Genomic DNA, 6744 nt, shown 5'->3' on the forward strand with positions numbered 1-6744 from the left:
ATACTTTATTTTTTATTAATTTATTTTTATTTTATCTTATTTTTTATTGAAGTATAGTTGATTTACAGTGTTTCAGGTATACAGCAAAGTGATTCAGTCATATATATATATATATATATATATGTATATATATAGTTCCCTGTGCTATACAGTAGGACCTTATTGTTTACCTATTTTATATATAGTAGTGTGTATCTGTTAATTCCAAGCTCCTAATTTATCCCTCCCCCCACTTCCCTTTTTGGTAGCCATAAGTTTGTTTTCTGTGAGTCTACTTCTGTTTTGTAAATAAATTCATTTGTATCATTTTTTAAGATTCTACATTAAGTGATGTCGTATGATATTTGTCTTTCTCTGTCTGACTTCACTTAGTATGATAATCTCTAGGTCCATCCATGTTGCTGCAAATGGCATTGTTTCTTTTTTTTTTTTTTTGCATTACGCGGGCCCCTCACTGTTGTGGCCTCTCCTGTTGCGGAGCACAGGCTCCGGACGCGCAGGCTCAGTGGCCATGGCTCACGGGCCCAGCCGCTCCGCGGCATGTGGGATCCTCCCGGACCGGGGCACGAACCCGTGTCCCCTGCATTGGCAGGCGGACTCTCAACCACTGCGCCACCAGGGAAGCCTTGTTTCATTCTTTTTTAGGTAATACTTTAATATTTCGGATCCTAGAAAGTCATAAAAAAATTATGGTTGTGTTCCTGCTGCCTTTTTGGGAATGAGCTGGAATGTTTTTGGTTTTTCTTCCCATCTCATCATGAACAAATCCTCCACATGCTTTAAGGCACAGCTCAATTGTCACTCCCTCCATTCAACTGCATTAATCTCCCCTCACAAGGCATTTGAACTTGACCTTTTAGGGCACTTATCATTCTCCCGTGTGCCTCCTTTTTTGGATGCGTTTTGTGTCTCATTGGTTGTGAGTCCCTGTAAGTCCCTACCCTGGCATCCTCGAATCTCCCACAGCACCTGGTGGGGAGCAGGAGCTCCACGCTAGCTGTCCAGGGACTGAAGTGTCACAGATACGCATGTCTGGGGAAGGGCCTGTCCAGGAAGGGGTGGTAAGAGCTGCATTTCACGTGCATGTGTGTTCCCCTGAGCTGTGTGAATATGCACTCATAAAGCATATCATCAACCTGCAGAGGAAGCCACCTGCTAGAATATCACACATGGGGTGTTGAAAGAGTAGGTGGTGTTAGGAATATGGGAATCAGAAATCTGGTGTGTATGGAAAATAGCAGCTCACCAGCACATGCCAGCTATGGACCGGGGGCGGGGGGCCTCTTCAGTATTCCTGGGAGCTCTGGTCTGGGCAGGACTTGCCCCACCTGTGATTGTAAAATGGCGTGATCTCACCTTCCCACCTGGGCATCCTGTTTGCTTTTCTTGAGAACCCAGATTCACCAAGAACATCTCTGAGTTTTTCTGTTTCCCAAGCAGCCTTCTCTGCTGGAAAGAAAACTTGGCAACCCACTGACGTGAATCCTGCAGTGTACTTGGCACTTATATTTAGTTTTTTAAAAAAGAGTGCTGATTTTTTCAATTATAAAAATGATACATGCTTATAATAGAAAATTGGGAAGTATTAAAAAACTAGAAAGGAGGAAATAATTATCTGTGATTTCACTGCCTGGAACACCCACTGTTAGCATCTTAGTGGGTTTCCTTCCAGTCGTTTTCCATGAATATTTATGTAGCTGGATTCATTTTCTGGGTACACTCTTTTATATTGCACTTTTAACTTAAGTTGCAACATGAGTATTTGTCTTGTATAGATAACTATTTTAGCTGTTTACTACCTAGGTCTTTACTTAAACTCTTCATAAACATCCGTACAATTAAACGTATGTGTATTTTTCTGTTAACCGTAGCCATAGCTCATGGTAAGAGAACAATCAGAGGTGACAGGAATGTGTAATTTGGAGAGAGAAAGCTCCTTAGTTATAATCACCATCGTTGGTTGAGTTTCTCGGTGCCTGTGTTAACATTTGTTTATTTATATACACATACAATTTTAAGATTTTTCTTGCTGAATCAGAACGCTGTGAAGTAATCAGAGGATGGTGAGGATGCAGCATAAAATGCCCAGCCTCAGCCCCTTCCCCAGAGGCGATAACAGTTAGGACTTGCTGTTTCTGCAGCTCTTCCCCTGGCTGTCCTGTGCGTGTGCTTGCGCTACAGGGCAGAGCTGAGTCCAGGTGACAGGGGCGGTGTGACTCTCAAAGCCCTGTGACCTTCCCTGTCTGGTGTTACCCACGACTGTGTTACTCCGCTGGGCACAGGGGCTTTGCAGATGTGATTAAGGTTGCTAATCAGTGGACTTTAAAATAAGGAAGTTCTCCTGGATCATCTGGGTGGGCCCTTAAAAGCAGAAGAGGGAGCTAGAGAGGTTGGAAGCGCACGAGACCTTGAGGATGGAGGGGCCACGTGGCAGGAATGGGGCCCTCGGTCCTACGAGCTCCAGGACCTGGAAGCTGCCAGCACCGGCTGAGCTGGGGCAGCTCCTTCCCCAGAGACTCCAGGTAAGAGGAGCCTGCCAGCACCTTGATTTCGGGCATGGGAGCCACGAGCAGAGAATCCAGCCACGCTGTGCCATGTTCTGATGTACAGAGCTGAGGGTTAATAAATGGTGTTGAGTCACCACATTTGTGACCGTTTGTGACGCAGCATAGAGAATGAATCCGTTGTAGATTGTACTGTCTGGCTCTTTGCAGAAGAGGTTTGCTGACCCTTACTAGCCAGCCCCGTTTCTCTTTCTCATCCACACTTTGCTTCGCCTTTACCTCTTCTGGACGATTATTCTGGCTTGTGCGTACGGGCTTCTAAATGACATTCTCATATTGCTTCTTCTGGCTTTTTCAGTTCTCCTCCATATCTACTGGTCCCCACTCAGACTTGCTTCCCAGCCCTGCTTCCCACTCTGGGCCACCCTCACTCTCCTGTGGTTGCTTTACCTTGGTTTCGGTTAAACAGGTGATCGATATTCACATTTTCATGGCTATGGAAATACTGTTTGCAGCTGTGAAACTGCCCAAAGCGGTAATGTATGATTAACTTTGCTTTTCCTGCACAACTTTTGTTTTCCTTGGAGTAAATAGTTGTCTTTTATTTTCATATGCTTGGTTTTCCCTGAACTTATTGTTAATTCTGTCCCAGACTGTTTACCCATTATGTGTATTTTCTCACAGTAAGGTCACATGCATCAGATATGCTCTCAGTTCATCTTCCCGAGGGAGCGTCTCTGGACTCTTCTAAACCGCTTGAGTCTGGACGGCCCACAGCTGTCCTGCACTGTGTCTTCAGTACCATTTTGATACCCTTTCCTTCCTCCCTGTATCTACTCTTTCCTGTAACCCCAGTGCCTTCTCTTTCTTAGCTGAGTCATTTGTCTGAGAACATCCTCCAGGAGTTTCTCGAGGGAGGTTGTGTGGGACGTAAGTGTTTTGAGAATTTACTCTGGAAAATGTCTTTATTTTCCTCTCCCACGTGATTGATAGTTTGGCGGAGGAGAGAAAGCTTCCAGGCAGGAAGTGATTTCGTGCAGAATGGAGAGGGGTGCTGAACTGCCAGCTGTGTTCCAGGGCTGCTCTTTAGAAGTCCAGTGCTGGGGTGGGGGGCACACTCATGCCCCCGACCCAAAGGTACACAGCCGTAACCCTGGAGCCTGTGAACATGGTGCTTCACATGACAGAAGGGACTCTGCAGGTGTGACTGCATTAAGGGTGTTGAACGAGGGGAGCTATCCTCGCGGGTCAAATGGAATCACAAGGGTCCTTATCAGAGGGGGGTAGGCGGGTCAGAATCAAAGGAGGAGATGTGAGAGTGGAAGCAGAGTTGAGGGTGGTTGGCAAGGGAAAGGAGGATAGAGAGGCTTGAAAATGCTATGATGCTGGCTTTGAAGATAGAGGGGCCACAAGCCAAAGAGCACAGGTGACCCCTAGAAGCCAGAAAAGGCAGAGAATCGGATTCTCCCTCAGAGTCTCCAGAAAGAGACAGCTGACCCTACATCCTGCCTTCAGCCCAGTAAGATCCATGTGGGATTTCTGATCCCCATTTAGTATCAGATACTAAATGTGTGTTGTTATTAGCCATTAAATTTGTGGTTATTATTTATAGTAGCAATGGGAAACTAATACAATGCCAGCTTATCCAACCGATTTTTTTTTTTAAATATTTACTTACTTATTTGGCTGCATCGGGTCTTAGTTGCAGCATGTGGGATCTAGTTCCCTGACCTGGGATCAAACCAGGGGCCCCTGGCTTTGGAAAGAGCGCAGAGTCTTAGTCACTGGACCACCAGGGAAGTCCCTATCCAGCTGATTTTTGAAAAAATTAATTAATTTATTTTTGGCTGTTGGATCTTCGTTGCTGCACGCAGTCTCTCTAGTTGCGGCGAGCGGGGGCTACTCTCTGTTGCTGTGCACTCGCTTCTCATTGCAGTGGTTTCTCTTGTTGCGGAACACAGGCTCTAGGCACGTGGGCTTCAGTAGTTGTGGCATGCAGGCTTCAGTAGTTGTGGCATGCGGGCTCAGTAGTTGTGGCTTGCGGGCTCTAGAGTGCAGGCTCAGTAGTTGCGGCGCATGGGCTTAGTTGCTCCCTGGCATGTGGGATCTTCCCGGACCAGGGCTCGAACCCATGTCCCCTGCATTGGCAGGCGGATTCTTAACCACTGAGCCACCAGGAAAACCCTCTATCTGATCCTCGATCTTTCCTTCTCCGTCTTCTGCTGGAAGCTCCTGCGTCTTTTCTGTCTCCAGCGTCCTGAGGTTTCAGGACCATGTGCCTCATTGGGCACTTGGTGGGTCTTTGCAATGTGGCATCTCATCCTCTGGGGAGGTTTTTAGACCCTTCCCCCATCTGTCCCCACCCACCCTCTATTTGATTCTCTTTTTTCTGAAACTGCGGCTCTTTGAATCCTGAGCTTCACAGGCCAGTCCTTAAATTTTCTCAACTTTTCTCCTTTATTTTCCAACTTTGGTCTTGTTGTTTACTTTCTGAACTTACTTTCATCTTCTAAACCTTCTACTGAGCTTCCCATTTTGGCAATCATGATTTTAATTACCAAAATTCTTTTTTGTTCTCTGAATGTTAATTTTTATTACATCCTGTCTGTTTCATGTTTGCGATATCTTGTTTTATCTTTTTGAGGATAGTAATGATTTTTTTTAAAAGCTTTCTTCTCTTGCAAAAATCCCTGTTTTCTCCAAATTGCTGTTCTTTTTTTCCATCTTGGTCCACCTCCATCTGCATTTCGGCCCATCTTTCAGGTTAGGGCCTTTCCTCTGATGTGTGATGACCTTTGCAGGTCTCCTCATATTCGGGCATGGGACACTAAATGCTGACTGGAAACCGAGGGCATGAGTGGGGCCTGACAACTTTGAGCTTCGCGGCAGGGTGGTGTGGCCGGGTCGTTTAGTTGGGATGTCCCAGTGTCACTCATCAGATTCCATCTAGAAAGGTCCTCCAGTCTCCTGCCTCAGGGGCTAGATTTCTGGAGACTGAGTCGGGGAGAGGGCTGGGGATTTCACCATCCAAAATACACATATCTTTTTGTTTTTTTGGTATCACAACGCTCAGTTGTCCCTCGTGTCCCCCAGTCCAGAGACTCACTTTTATGTCCCCCCAAATAAATTTCTTGTCTTCTGCTAGGCTCGGGGAGGGGCAGTCACCAGTGATGCAGCGTGGGGAGGGTCCTGAGTGCCACCTGCTTCTCATCACCCTGCCTGCCACAGGGGCCTAGCGCCCTAGCCCGGGCACTCCGAGGCCCTGTAGCCTGAATCTGGCTGCGCTCCTGCTCCCGCCCCGCCCCCCCTGCCTCCTCTGATCATAGGCGATGGCTTTAAAGCAACGTTGTGTTCATCTAAAAGGGAGTTCAGAGCAAAAGAGATGTCTGGGCTCAATCTGCTACCTGTACCGGGCACGCCCTGCAAGAGAATACTTTGTTAAACATCTCTCCTCTCATACAACAAAATTCTTTTCGGTAATCATCACGAAGTCATAATAATGAAGAAGAAGACTGTCTGGAGGAGAAATGCTGCAGGCTGAACATCTTTTATTGAACTCTGTACGTATAATCATGTCAGTGCATACAAACACACACGTGCACATGCATGTCCAAAAAGGAAGAGGCAACATGAAAATTTTAATTACATTAATTTTCAAGAGGGGAATTTATACTGTATTCATACTCAATTTCACTGTTTTAACTTTTCACCAGAAGTAGAAACTCCAAGTCATCAGTAAAAGATGAAGAACTGAAGTAACTCATGTTCCCTTTCTTCCTCAGTGAGATGACTGCGCTATCATTTTTTGTGTTGAATCTCCTGTTTAAAAGCAGGAAGATGAGGTGTCCATACCATTGATATGTTGGAGATAGGAGCCCAAAGAGAGCGAAAATGATTGCAAACTTACAATGAACGTGTGTGGCTGGGTCCTCCCCGTTGGGGGCCAGCTGTGTGAGTGGGGGTTCTCCAAATTCACTGGGCAAACTGCTCCCCCCACACTGCCCTGAGGACATATGTCACATTCTGGAAGTTTCTTAAATGAATGAATGAATGAATGAATGAATGATTTTGGCTCACCAGGTCTTAGTTGCGGCTCGTGGGATCTTTAGTTGTGGCATGTGGGATCTTTTAGTTGCAGCATGCGGACTCTTAGTTGTGGCATCAGACTCTTAGTTGCAGCATGTGAACCCTAGTTGCGGCATGCAGACTCTTAGTTGCGCCACGTGGTCTTCTTAGCTGC

This window comes from Delphinapterus leucas, chromosome 10 (genome assembly GCF_059928025.1).
Source record: "Delphinapterus leucas isolate spDelLeu-1000000601 "Yukka" chromosome 10, BTC_Dleu_Yukka2, whole genome shotgun sequence".
NCBI classification, from domain to species: domain Eukaryota; kingdom Metazoa; phylum Chordata; class Mammalia; order Artiodactyla; family Monodontidae; genus Delphinapterus; species Delphinapterus leucas.